The sequence below is a fragment of the Aethalodelphis obliquidens genome, unplaced genomic scaffold (assembly GCF_003676395.1).
Source record: "Aethalodelphis obliquidens isolate GAN/ISIS:26980383/991018 unplaced genomic scaffold, ASM367639v1 scaffold88, whole genome shotgun sequence".
Classification (NCBI taxonomy): Eukaryota; Metazoa; Chordata; class Mammalia; order Artiodactyla; family Delphinidae; genus Aethalodelphis; species Aethalodelphis obliquidens.
Window position 1 is genome coordinate 4448758 of NW_020838032.1, and position 14884 is coordinate 4463641.

Consider the following 14884-nt stretch of genomic DNA (forward strand, 5'->3'; position numbering starts at 1 on the left):
GGGTTTTGGATAATTTTTTCATGATGTGAAGGAAATTATTACAGAGTTGGATGCTGATCAGGGCATAGAGAGAGAGGTAGCATGATCTTTGGAAGCAGTAAATGAAAGCCATTTAGTTTGGTGGGAGACACAAACTTGTTGGATTGTTGATTTTTCCTTTAAGCTCGTAAAATTCTGCTTAAAAAAACTTTTTTTTGGTTGTAAAAAGTTACATGCTATTTGAAAAAAATGTAGAAACTATGAAAAAGCAAAAAGAACAAAATAAATATCATTCGTCATCTCATTATAGATACACACAATTGACATTTTAGTTATATCCTTTTAGTCTTTTTCGATGAATATATATCATTTATGTATTTATACATGTACTAAATGCTTTTAAAAAATGGATCATATTGTTTAGTAACCTACCTTAAAACTTAACAGTCCATAAACACCTTTCCAATGTAATTTTAAACCACTGCCTAGTATTCTATTGTATAGGTGTTCTTTGGTTGATATTCCCAACATTATATCCCTCTTACAAACAACCCTGTGACGGGTGTTATAGCTTCATTTTTGTATTTATCCACAATTATTTCCTTAGGTTAAGTTTGGAATTCCAGTGTAAAATGAAATGTAAATTTTAGGACTTTCAATTCCTAGTGCAGGATTATGAACCTGGAAGAAATTGTATCAATTGCCATTCCCAGCTGCAGTTTATAGGGTTCCCCACATTCTTCTCCAAAATGGGCTCCATGATTTCTTTTTAAATTGCCAATTTGATACATGAAAAATTATATATATTTACATTTTTTATTTCTTTGATTACTAAGGACATTATACTTAAAAAAAACTCCAAATATTTGGGTTCTGTGTTTGTAAATTATCTGAACATGTCCTTTAACTATTATTATTTATATTGGGGTGCTCATCTTTTTCTCATTAATTTTTTTAAACTTTCAATTAGATTAAAACTTCAATTTTTTTAAAAAATAAATTATTTATTTATTTTTATCTTTGGCTGTGTTGGGTCTTCGTTTCTGTGCGAGGGCTTTCTCTAGTTGAGGCGAGCGGGGGCCACTCTTCATTGCGGTGCGCGGGCCTCTCCCTGTCGTGGCCTCTCTTGTTGTGGAGCACAGGCTCCAGATGCGCAGGCTTAGTAGTTGTGGCTCACGGGCCCAGTTGCTCTGCGGCATGTGGGATCTTCCCAGACCAGGGCTTGAACCCATGTCCCCTGCATTGGCAGGCAGATTCTCAACCACTGCACCACCAGGGAAGCCCTAAAACTTCAATTTAAAAAATAAAATAAAATAAAACAAAATAAAACAATTCTTCCCCCAAAACAGAGATTAGTAAAAATAAAGATGTCATTATCCCACTCAAAAAAAAAAAAAAAGGACAGCCAGATATCTACTGTTACAAAAATGAAATTAGATGGAAAACTTTAACAAACTGTTTAAGCTATTTTCTTAAAAGAGACTTCTTCCACACCTAGAGATCTTGAATAGCCTCCTGGTCAGTCATCCAGAAGAAATTCTTCATATAATTGATGAACTTGGCTTCCACTTTGGGAAGAGAACCACCCTTTTCTATAATTGCTTGCATTCTTGCTTTAATGTCTTCTATAGAACTAGCTCCTTTTGGTGTTTTAGGAGTTTTTCTACGTTTTTTGGATTCTTGACCTTTTAATCTTGATGTTGATGTTTTTGAGTCTTTGTCATTCTGGTTTGTTTTTTGCATTTTTGGCTGGAGTATCTCATGTGGATTCCTTTACTGAGATTTTTCTTCAGCTTCCTCATTATCTTCATCATCACCATCATCCTGTTCACAGCAAGTTTGACTTCTTTCTGTGGAAGCTTGCCACCACTTCCAAGGGCAGATCACTTTCCAGATATACTTAGGAGTTTCAGCTCCTCTTCGTATTCTGACTCTGCATCTTCCCTCACACCAACCAAGTGCTGTCCACTAATATGCATGGGCCCTGAACCGCCCTTCAACTCTAAGCCACAGTTGGTGTTATTTCAAATCCCCCAAGGGAAACCATTGGGTATACAGATATTTTCAAATTTGCCAGTGTTCCTAGAATAGGACTGCCTGTGTAATTCATTACTACTGTTTCAATGATGTGCAGTTCATCCTTTGTATCAGCCCTTAAACTGACTGTTCTTAAAGATAACTGGAGCTCATCTTCCATTATTATCTATTTTAAAATGACAAGTTTTGTCAGCCCTTGGTTTACAACTGAAAAGATAGTTCTGGGGCCTCAGGGGCTCATGTTCGTGTCCATCAGATTGTCCATGGGATGGTGACTAGTACTTGGGTAAGAGAGAAAGTGGATGGAGACTACTCTTCTAGGGAACAGCTGTGCAGGAGGGAATCACATTAGGGTTTTTACTGATTTCTTTTTTTTCAGAAGTGGTGGCTGAGCACATATGCATTTATTCATCCATTTATCACATACTGATGGAACATTATTATGGGTTATATTGTGTTCCCCAAAGAGATGTTCAGGAACCCCTGGTACCTGTGAATGTGACCAATTTAGAAATAAGGTCTTTGCAGGCACAATCAAGTTAAGATGAGGTCATTAGGATGAGCCATAGTCCACTATGAGCAGTGCCCCTATAAGAAGAGGAAAATTAGGGCATGCATACAGACACAGAGGGAATATGGTCTACTGAAGACAGAGGCAGAGACTGGAGTTCTGCTCCCACAAGCCACAGAATGGCAGTGGCTACCAGAAAGTAGAAGAGGAATGGAAGGGTCATCTCCTAGAGGTTTCAGAAGGTACCTGGTCCTGTCAACACCTTGATTTTTTGTTTGTTTTTTTTTAAATTAAATTAATTAATTTATTTTTATACAGCAGGTTCTTATTAGTTATCTATTTTATATGTATTAGTGTATATATGTCAGTCCCAATCTCCCAGTGCATCCCCCCCAACCCCCCCCACCCCAGGTTCTTACTGACTTTTTAATTACTTTGTGTACATTAAGTACACTCACTCTTTATCTGTTTTCTTTGTTGTCATCATTTTTTTCTCTGTTTGTTTTAGGCTTTCAACTTTGTTGATGTACTTTTCTATGTTAGTAGTTTTTGTTGCTGTTACTTTTTTTCATTTATTTGTTTGATTGCTTTTAGATTATAGACAGCTAAATCTATTACTGTTATGACTTCTGTTATTAGTATCATACTTAGAAAGGCCACCCCCATCCTTAGATTATACAATACTTCTCTACATTTTCTTCTAATCCTTTGTCATTTCACTTTAAATCTGAAAAGTCTTATTTTAGGAAACAACTTCAGAATATTACAATCTAATTTAAGTTTGTATACAGCCATTAGGATGGTTATTGACCAACACTGTTATATTTTTACTGTGAATGCATTTGTGTGCATTAGGTCTATACCTGCTAAATGCTGTTATCCACACCTGGGCCTGGGGCCCCACTGTGAACATCCCCTTTTCATTGCTTGAAAGTCAGGATAGTCCTTGGGATCCATATATACTAAGTAAGAGGGCCATCACTGTAATGTTGGTTGGCAAACTCAAATCCCTTTTTTTGGCTTCTCAAACACTTAAAATTATGGTCTTGTCGTGTTTTCCTTGAGATCTGTAAGAATAGCTGTTATTGGTCAGAGTCCATGGGTTGTGAGACAAGCTCTCCTGGAGGATGGTGAAGAGGAGGGAGTGGCCGGCCCTCTCAGGATTCCACGATTCAGCGTCCACACGAAGGCGCTCCTAGCTGGGTGGATTGCAGTGCTGCAGGCACCTCTGAACACAAACAGCATCATTCCATGCAGCCCAGTTCTGAATGCCTCCAGCTGCAGAATGGATTGTTTCCTACTTTAGAATTAAACTTTGTCTTTTCCTTCTTTTTCTTTTGCAGAACTTCAGATGTGAGAACACATGTCAGTTATTGGATCAGAGGACTCTTCCTACAGCACAAAAATGCATGCACTATACCAGATTTGCAAACATACAAAAGATGGCACATCTCGTTATTTCTGTTTTTGAGGTTCCTAAGCTCAAGTCTAGTAAAATGCTGGTTGCCAGTAGACAGGGACGTTTTGCAGGTAGGTGACCCAGGCGAGGTGAAATAAGTGGGAAGAGAGAGGCATGAGGAATTCCACAGATTTGGGAAATGCTTCCATTAATATTTTGTATTTGTGTTTTAAATTTTGGGAGTGACTCACAGGCACTGAGGAAAACTAACTGATTAAATTAACCTTGCCAGTAATGAGGTTGCCTGGCCTCTGTGTTAGCAGACACTCAGCTCATGGGCTGGTATTTAATTGGCTGCTTGGCGGCTGGTGAAAACAATGTGGGTTGAGTCCCACTTTAACAAGTGTTACAGTACATCAACCTTGTCATATTATATCCAGACGTTATTAAAATTAGGAAGTGATACACCGAATTGTTTGTTTTCCTTATTCACACAAAACAGATGTTCAGGACTCACTTTACTTAGATACAGTAAATTAGGGGCGGATGGGGTGAGTGCAGTAAATACTTTGTTCTAGAAGGGTAAATGTTGTAGCCATTGTCCTGCTCTGGCTGTATTTGAAAACAACAAGTGATATTTTTAATACAATTTGATATTCTTCAAATGCCTAGTTGGAGGTCAGGGGTTATAAAATCAGCTTCTTGAGTAGTGAGAAAGTGCTATGGACAGAATCATGTCCCCCCCCCCCCCAAATTCATGTGTTGAAGTCCTAACCCCTATGTGATTGTATTTGGAAATAGGGCTTTTAGCAGGTAATCAATGTTAAATGAGGTTGCATCCTTATCTGATAGAATTAGTGGCGTTACAAGAAGAGGGAAGATCTCTCTCTCTCTTTCTCTCTCCCCCTCTCTCCACGTGCACACACAGAGGCAAGACCATAGGAGAAGACAACCAACTGCAACTCAAGGAGAGAGCTCTCACCAGACACCAATTCTGTTGGCACCTTGATCTTGGAATTCTAGACTCCAGAACTGTGAGCAAATAATTTTCTGTTGTTTAAGCCACCTGGTCTATGATATTTTGTTATGACAGCACAAGCAGACAGAAAGAAAGGAGATATTGCTCCTAAGGAGACCTGTGGAAGCTAAAGACTGAAAGCAATGAGTGCTTCTTTGTGAATGACCCTTAACAACCGTACTCAGCGAACCTAGTATGATCCAGTGGGGAGAGGACCTGGCTAGAAATATGAGGCTGGGTTTACCTCTCAGCATTGCATCTTTCTGGGTCTCAGATTTCCTCACCTGTAGGAGAGGTCATTGGGTTAACTTTTCTTTAGGTCCATTCTAGCATGTTGAAAAGTCCAAGGGGTGTTGTATTTTAATTATTGGAATATTCTGGTAGGCCTCAGATGATTTAGTTTTCTCTCATGAATGGATCCTTGAAGTTTTTTCAAGTGAGGGATACTAGCCAATGGGAAGATATTGTTTCACTCCTCATCCTCAAACTCAAAGTTCATTTTGGGATGGGAAATGGCAAGATTGGGAAAGATCCTCCCACCTCCACACCTCTGAATTAGGATTCTTCTCAATCAATACAGATGATCAAATAGTGAAATTTTTGGATATCAACCTCTGTGACTTGTGGCAGCTGGGTTATCAAAACACAACTCTATCTGTATCTCTACCATCCCTTTAAAATTTTTTCAGTGGGGGTCTCCAATAATTAAAACCGTTACCATCCTTTCTTCAGAATGAGAAATTGAACACTTTGCAAAACTAGTTAATGCCAATAAAATTTCAACAAACTGAAAATGCTCTAATACATCACACACACAAATTTACACAAATCACTTATCACATAGTTTTTTTTTTTTTTTAAGCACCTTGTGGGCAAATGTGGACACTTTCAACAATATCCGTGAGTTACCAGGTTGTTGTTGGTGAGGATTTGGGGCTAGTTCCAGGTGCACTGGGAGCTGTCTTACATGGTGTGTATGTCACAACTGCAGAGGCCACATCCTCCACGGAGATTGGGGGCCTCAAACACAGATTTGCACACAAGATGTCCTGACCTCCTACCCAAAGGTCAGTACATCTCTCCCAGCCACACTTAGCTTTGTGTGAAAGCTCCTGGAGGTCATATGATAAGCAACTGGTGCCTGTGAGTAGAACCTGAAATTTACTTCTGAGGGTAGTCTGAGGTCTTCTTGTTTCCCAAGACACCATTGAATGGGGTCAGGGAAAGACAGTTCCATGAGGGGCTTAAGAGAATGTCATATGAAAGAGAGGCAAGCCAACAGAGAAGGTATGGAGTTTCAGAAAAGCTGGCTAGTGCTCAAGGTGTGGCCCTTGAGAGAATTATCTTCTTTCATCAGGGGTGAAAATGCACATAACCTCTGTGGTGTCTAAATATGGTAAGGAGAGTTTGGGGAATGAGAAGTCCAAATAAATGAGCTAATGTGGATATAAGCCTTGCAATGCATAAATGGAGTTCACATACATGACCTCATTGATTCTTGGCACAATTCTGCATGGGGTTCCATCTTTATTTACCAACTGGGTTCCATGTTCTGGTTGCCATGGGAAAAATGTGATTCAGAGAGACTAAATTACCATCTGTGTCACAAAACTCATATGCGGCAGATTGGAGGCTTAAATCCATGGCTTCTGACCCCCAAAATTTGGCTCTTGGAAGGAATAGAAGAAAATGGTGTTCAGCTGGTTTGGGTAGAGGTGGAGGGAAATGTTACATGTTATTCACCCTGTTTGCTCTCCGCTCCATCCTGATTACCTTTTGTCACTAGACAAAGATCCTTTTCCAGATTCTAGGCTGAAAGATGTCCCCACCTCACAAGCACCTATTTATTCTCTCACTCCCACAAAACACAGTCTGTCTCCACTGCTGATTCCTTTGGTTGAATCACATGATTTAGATGTGAATGTGGGAACAGATAAATCCTTGTGACCCAATGACTGAGAGAACCATTAAGAAAGGAAGAGCACCTTCCCCTTGAGGAAAGACTTGACCTTTTCATACTGAGACCCTCTAGATCAAGACATGTTTTCTGCTGGTTCTTTTCCTTCTTTTCAATTTTATCCATTTACCATTTTTCTAAGTCATATGATGAGGGGGGTGTGAACTGTGAGGGCAAGTTCCTATGCAGCCTCTTTGTCAGTTGGTGGCTTGATTGAGTGATCCACAACCCATGTTTGGGTAGTGCCTGTTAGGGATGTCTCAGATGGAAGGTTATTTGGAATAAAGGACTCACACACCTTCTCTCTCCAATTTGATGATATTCCCGACACAGCCTGTAAGTCTGGATTAAGTTCTAGTCAGGGCCACCATCTCATAGCTTCGCCTCAGCAGTTCAGACTGTGTGCCCACTCCACACCACTGCCTAACCCAGTCCACCCAGGCCTCAGAGGAAGCAGATCCTGAAATAAATACCATGAGTGAGATGGTAAAGATTGGTGATTCGTCAAATATTTATGGCCCAGTAAAGCTAATATATTTTTGATATTATCTCAATCATATTATTATATAGTTCCACTTTGTTTAGATAATATAATGTTACTCATCAATTATTTAGGGCCTGGCTGATTGAATGGGCTATTTGCCTTTCTTCCATTCAATCCTTGTTCAACAGATATTTATTAAGAACCTACTACGTCCTGGGCATAGTGTCAGGCATGGAGAATGCTATGCGAAGACAAAACAAAAAATCAGAGAACCTGCTCTCAAGGACTTACCATTAAAGAACTAATCCCACTAAGGATGCATAATGACAACTAGAGATTCTGAAAAAGGGAGGCTTGTTGTGTGGCAGTGTTAAAACAAAGGATCTTGTACTCCTGAGCTGAGTCATGGAAGAGTTCTCTGAGGTTGAGAAGTCAGGACTGTGTTCTGAATGAAGAGGAACTTGCCAGGAGTCAAGTAGCAAAGGGTAGAGGCGAAAAAGAACTTTCTGGCCAGAGGAAAGTCTGTGCAAAGACCTCATAGAGGAGGGAGTAGGGTGCTTTCTTACAAATGAAGGTCTGGGAAGCTGAAACTCAGAGGAAAGCTAGCACAAGCTGAGGCTGGAGAGAAAAGCTGGGGTAAATCCCAAATGGCTTTTTAGGCCATATTAAATATTTGGATCATGATCACAGGACATATGGAAAGCCACTGAAGGCTTTCAAGCAGGGGTGTGTGTGTGTGAATGAATGATTAGATTTGTATTTTGAAAAGGAAAGTGAGTACAGTGAGGACCTAACATTGAAAGGAGACAAGCAAGGAGGCTGTCATAGGCACTCTAATGAGGGACAGTGGTATCTGGAAAGATGGTGATTGTGGTTAGACATTTAGGCAGTGATGGGTTGGATATGGACATGAAGGAGGGAACGGTGTCAGGAATAACTCCTAGATTTCTGGCCTATGTGTTCAGGAGGATGGAAGTGTTATTTACTGTGATAAAGATACTGGAAAAGGGGCCAGGTGAGAGGGGGTTGCATGAGTTCAGTCCCTGTCTTTATATTAGTGATCAGCTACAAAGAGCAGAAGGACTCACTGGAATGGCTGAATCAGTTAGGGGTGTGTGTGATTTGCAGGACAGGGAGTCCACGGCTATACAGTCTAGGACTTATAAAGCAGCTCAACAATTCAGGGATAGTAGAGTTCTTTTCAGCTTTCTGGTCTACCTACTGTGGTGTGTGTGTAGCCCTTTACCCTTTTGCTTATCTCCTTATGGTTCAAGATGACTGCTGTGATGCTCCCCTTGTACCTGCTTTACAAGTATAAAATTGGATGAAGGGCCAAGAGGTGAAGGGCTGTATCCTAGTAAAAATTTCCCCTTTTATTTGGGAAGGGACCTCTACCCAGGAACTTTTCCTACATCATATTGGCCTGAACTAAGTTTCATGGCCACCCCTAGCTAAACGGAGGCTTGGAAATCCAGTATTTTAGTTTTCTAGCCTCTATGGATAGAGGAAGACCAAGGAGAGGGACATGTGAATAGCTTTTAGGACTTGCATATGTGGTGTGGAGTTTGGGTGCTTTATGTCATCCAGGTAGAGATTTCAAGAAGAGAGGAGGTATATTGTCCCAGAGCTATTCTTCCTCCTCCTCTTTTTCCTCCTAAAGGGAAGTAGGTGATTTGGTGACAGTTTTAAAATATGGCAGTTAAGGCATGTATCCCATCTCCTCAAAATAAAAGGAAAGCAGAAAAGCTCTGCAAGAAATTTGATCAGCCAAAAGGATGATTCCTTAATATTAACTACTATCATTGGAAGTAGGTGGCTAAAACGACCTTAAAATATGGACCCAATAATTCTGTGTGGGTCATGCTTGAAAATGACATCTTGCATCAACCCAGCCAGTCTCTTTGATGGTGCATGAGTCTGTAGCATTAGCTTTTAATAACCTGGTCACTCTGGGCCACATTATAAACTTTAATGCACCTTTTATAATGACAGTAATAACCTTCCTGCTTCATGGGCCGAATATCATGCTTCCACATACATTTTTTCCTCGAAAGGAGATGATGAGAGCAAGGGTAATGTCATTTCATAGGGGATTGTCACTGAGGAGGTGACAACTGAGCAGAGTCCTGAAGGAAGTGAGGGAAGATGCCATGAGGACCTGTAGGGAAAGGATTTCAGGCAGAGGTAGAAGCAGGCCTAAGGGCCCAAGCTGGGTTAAGGAGTTTGTTACTGCATAGTGAGGGTCTGTAGGGGAGTATCCCAGGAGGGAAATGGAATATTAACATCAGTCTCTTTCATTTTAAAAGTTTTAAGTGAACTATGAAAATGATAACACAGAAAAAGTATAATATGGGACTTGCTATTTCCACTGCTATTTTGAACACAGTTACTTGCAAACCATCTTTCCTCATTGAACTGGTTTCTAGAATTGCACCCGTATCAGTCAGGATAAACTGGGTGTACGTAACAGAAATCTTGACAAATATTTATCTTACATAAATGAAGTCTGGAGGTAGGAAGTTCTAGGGTTGGTTTAGCAATGCAACAACCTTTCTCTCATGGGGATAAGATGACTACAATAACTCCAGGCATTCCCCCAGTGGTGCCTGTTTCCTTCCCAAATAGGAAAGAAGGTGAAGGCCAAAAAAGAAGCTCTTTACCTTTCCAGCTGTCTGTGTATCCATGAGGAAAAGAGCTCCTCAGCACATTTCTGCTTATGCCTCATGGGCACTCAGTCAACTGCTCTCCCTTAACGATAATCAGCAAATGGGAATGGAGCAATCATGCTTGACTTGCACTGAGCTTGGCTCATCCTCAGGGGCCAAGGGAGGGGTTGAGCTACTCTGAGCTTGTTGTGGCCAAACCAAGTTGATTTATATTGACTATGGAGGGAGGAACAATTGCTGTAGAGTAGGTAACCCGCAGTGTCTGTCACACCAGCACGTCCATGAATCCTTTCAAGTTTAGTCACAGAAGAGTTGACTATTTTCCTCTCTTTATTCTGTCTGGATGTGGACCCTCACTGATGCATTTTCTGACCAATCTAGAGGGTGGACTCACCTTGTCCTAATTTGGGTTACCTCCAGAAGCTGACCTGAAGCAAAGATTCAAGTGCAAAGAACTTCTTTGGGAGATGCAGGGAACACTGACAAGGATGTGGAAAGTGATAAAGGGATGGGAAGGCAGTCAAATAAGGGTGAATTTGTACATAGTTGTCAAGGTGAGCAATTGGAGCTCAATCTTGGGGAAACTGGGAAATAGAAAGTACATGCCTCGGAATGATTCCACTTGAGAGATGAAGGAGCTGAGGAATTTATCCTCCAACTCCCACTGATCATTGGTTGAAGGCTGCTCCTGAGATGTGCTGATTAGTCTTCTATGGCTCTGGAAAAAGCTCTCAAGTCCAGAAATGCAGATAATTGCTGGTGGAGGTCATCCAAAACACAGAGACGGTAGGGTCTAAGGCAGCGGTCCTCAACCTTTTTTTTTTTTTTTCCCTCAACCTTTTTGACACCAGGGACTGGTTTTGTGGAAGACAGTTTTTCCACAGACGGGGCAGAGGATGGTTCAGGCGGTAATGTGAGCGATGGGGAGCGATGCCCGCCACTCACCTCCTTCTGTTCGGCCTGGTTCTTAACAGGCTGCGGACCAGTACTGGTCCTCGGCCCTGGAGTCGGGGACCCCTGGTCTAAGGGACATGGGAGGGGCTCTCACAGCACTTGCTACACACCCTACCTCTAACGGTCATGAGCCTCTTCCTTGATATGCACTAAAATGCTTTGGTGGAATGCTTCTAACTTATGTCTGTAACTTTATCAGTGTTCACCAGAAATTGTAGGCTCCTCAAAATAAGGGTGGACCAGACTTGTGTAATTTTATCGACACAGCATCCTGCACAGTACTGTGTATAAGTAACTACTCTCTTATATGTATTTTGTTGGTGTCATGTTGAGGATTAGAATGACTTCATATACATCACAACATTTGGGCCAGTAGTTCTCATCATGACTAGTTTATATGTTGATACAACTTTTCCAGTCAGGCAAATAAGTCAAGTGATAAAGTCCTTAAGGAGCATAACTTATGTAACATGGGGTGAACCTACACCACACCAAGGAAATGGAGACCGGATGGATCCATATTAATTTGCTTATGGTAGTCAGCCCAGTGAAAAAATGCAGTACTCCAAACTCCAGAACCATAATCGCATTTTACACCTAGAGATTTCCTTGTGTCTCCTTTGGATTCAAACAAAAAGAACCATAACAATTTTTAAAGTCTACATGGAGCATAAGCTGTTTTTATAAATGTGGAATAATTCATTGAGGATATAAGTAATGTTGAAGAGGCATCCCAAAGAAATCTTGCTTTTGATGTAATCTAGTCAAATGGATTTTTTTTTCTTCCCGCTCTCCCCCACCTTCCCTAGTTCATTTTTGCCCAAGTGAGTTTCCATATGTTTCATCTAAATGAGTCACATTCAGAGAAATCATTCAAATTATCTGTGGGCACAGATACTCTTCTTTCATTTGTGGCTTGAAGGTGGGTGGTTATAAGGAGTGGAAATGATGGTGGGCTTTTCTCCAAACCCCAAATCTTTGGCTTGCTGTGATTCTCTGAGCTCTCTGCATCTCCAACTTTATTCTATACCAGAGGGAAATAGCCAAGGTAAATTGCAAAGATTATTCAATTTCAGTCCACTTTAAGTGCCCTCATAGGGAGACTGCACTCATGACTTCTCAGGGGATAGGCGATGCATCTTGCCACGAATAAAGTGCTGGCTGAGAGGTTTTAAATCACATTTGTAGCTTGGGAGACTAATATTAGAGGCAGTCCTCTTCCTAAAAAGTAATGCCATCTGTGTCCTGACTGTACAGAGCACAAAGAGGTGGGGTGGGGGAGACCAGAGCTAACTTGTTTAAAGAATGATAGAACCATTCAAAGGGTGTCTTTCAAGGGACATAAACGCCTTATCCAGGTTAATAAAGACTGTCATTGCATTTCACACTTTTAGCCTCAGGGATGCAATTGTTCTCTGGGTCTCCTTAAGTCACCTTATATTAGTCAACCTGAAATATACATAAATCTGAATACAAATGAAGCAATGCATTTGATCTATGCTTGAAAAAGAAATCTCTGTTGACTGTATTTATTTAATATTTTGTTTGATTTTCACCCTTCTCATCAAAGGTCATCTTCATGAGTGACCATATATAGAGCACTCACATCTGAATGGCCTAGGTATGGAATTATTCTTGACTTTTCCCCCCATTTGGTTGATATTTTCAAATGAATGGGTACATCGAATGTTTTGTAGATTTCATTGCTATTTGGGTTCCATAATCTCTATGGTCTCTTGGAAAAGACTCGGTTCAATCCCACACACCCTTGCTGAGTGCAGACTGTGCCTGACACTGGGGTAGTAAGCCAGCCAGCCCGTCTGGAATCCTGCACAGCTGCCAACCTCTCATGTAGACCACCCACAGCCTATTCTCACAGATACTTGGCTCTGTCCCAGGAAAGACAGAGAGGAGCAGGGAAGGAAGGGAGGAAAGAAAGAAGGTAGGAAGGAATCAGGGCTCTAAAAATTTCAGATTGTTCCAAGCAGAGATCATCATGTGTGTGATAGGAATGCAGTTGAGCTGGAGGCAAGCATCTTGTCTTTCCCTTTTGCATCTGTGAACATTACTCTGTTGGACACATTCCACATTGTGGGCAGTGTGATACACCCGGACTCCTTCAATGTCAGCTCTTTAAATGTTTCTGAAATCGGTGAATCTGAAATCCTTCCATGCAGTTGAGGTGGCTCATGTCCAACCCTGGCTGTTCCCTTTCTGCTTCAACAGCCAACCTTGGCTTGGGTGGAAATCTGTGTTGCTCTCCCTTCCTTTTCACTCACTCCCCTTGCTGGCTGAGCAGAATTCCTGCAGCAACCATCCAGCTAGCCCTGTTAGATTGACTTATTTCAAGGGCCAAGGTGTGTGGAGCTGATTGTAACCTGCACAAACAACAGAGTTTGGAAATCAGCTGGGGTTAATGTGTCTCTTAGATCGTCCTTATTAATTTTTTAATGTATTTATTATTTAGGCTCTACCTATTTCTAAAGCACCTTTGAGATGACCAACAATAAAAGAAGGAAAAGTAAATAGACTCATATAACAAGGATAAAAATGAAAACTTATATATAAAATGATAAACCTAGGCTAAAAATAGTTACTATTATTATAATACTAATTTTAGTAATGGGTTCCTAGGCAATCAAAAATTTAAAATGTAGTGAGGGACTAAACTTTAATTACCTGATGATAAAAAGGATACATACTAATTCACCAGGAGGTGAGTTTTCTCCTTCGATCACTAACTCTTAATTGAAATTTATTACATGGATCCTTGAACACAGGAAGGGACTAACAACATTTTCAGTGGTGATATTTTTCAAGTTGCAGAAATATTCTTAATGTGTCTGTCTCTCATAGAGTGAAGAAAATGGATTGGTCCGTATAGGAGAACGAGGATCCTTTTTAGTTTTTCAGTTTTACTTCATCTGAGCTGTATCATATCCATGCCAGAAACGTGGACATGAGCTTTTTTGGTAGGAAGCATGACAGTTGGCCCACTCTGTCTTGTGCCAACGTGGTTTACATTCCAGGCTCTTAAAGAGTTCACCACATGCTTTCCCTGCAAGGGTATCTTGCCATGCTTACATAGTTACTTGGTTACACAGTAAAGCTTTCATTAGGAATTCTTTTTTATTTCCTAAAGAAAATTCTCCTTTATTTTTTCCTTTTTAAATTTTTTTCTCTTTATTGAGATATAATTGACGTATAACATTGTATGAGTTTAAGGTGTAGAACATGATGATTTGATATACCTATATATTGGGAAATGATTACCACAATAAGGTTAGTTAACACCTCCATCACCCCACATAATTACCTTTTTTTTTGGTGGTGGTGAGAACATTTAAGATCTACTCTTCTAGCAACTTTCAAGTATATAAGACAGTATTTTTAATATAGTCACCAGTTAGCTTTTAACTGGATGTTTGTACTCTTTGGCTTACATCCTCCCATATTCCTTACCCCCCAGCCCCTGACAATCACCACTTTACTCATGTTTCCATGAGTTTGGCATCTTTAGATTCCACCCGTAAATGAAATCATACAGTATTTGTCTTTCTCTGTCTGACTTAATTTCACTCAGCATAATGCCCTCAAGTCCATCCAAATGGACAGCATCCAATGTTGTCACAAATGGCAAGATTTCCTTCTTTCTTGTGGCTGAATATTAATCTTTTGAACATGCATGCCACATTGATGAACACTTAGGTTGTTTCCATGTCTTGACTATTGTGAATAACACTGCAGTAAACATGGGAGTGGGGGTATTTCTCTGAGGTAGTGATTTCAATTAGAGATTCTTGAAATTGCCTCCTTTGGCTCACCCTCAGAGGTCGCTGGAGTAAGAATTGGTGGCCCCTTTAGTGTTTAGGTCTGTTC

General features: G+C 40.6%; 1 pseudogene; it reads right to left on the bottom strand.

Annotated features, from left to right (window-relative positions):
* Window positions 1-1398: 1398 nt before the first annotated feature.
* On the bottom strand, window positions 1399-2246 carry LOC113613492 (nucleophosmin pseudogene; annotated as a pseudogene).
* Window positions 2247-14884: the final 12638 nt, after the last annotated feature.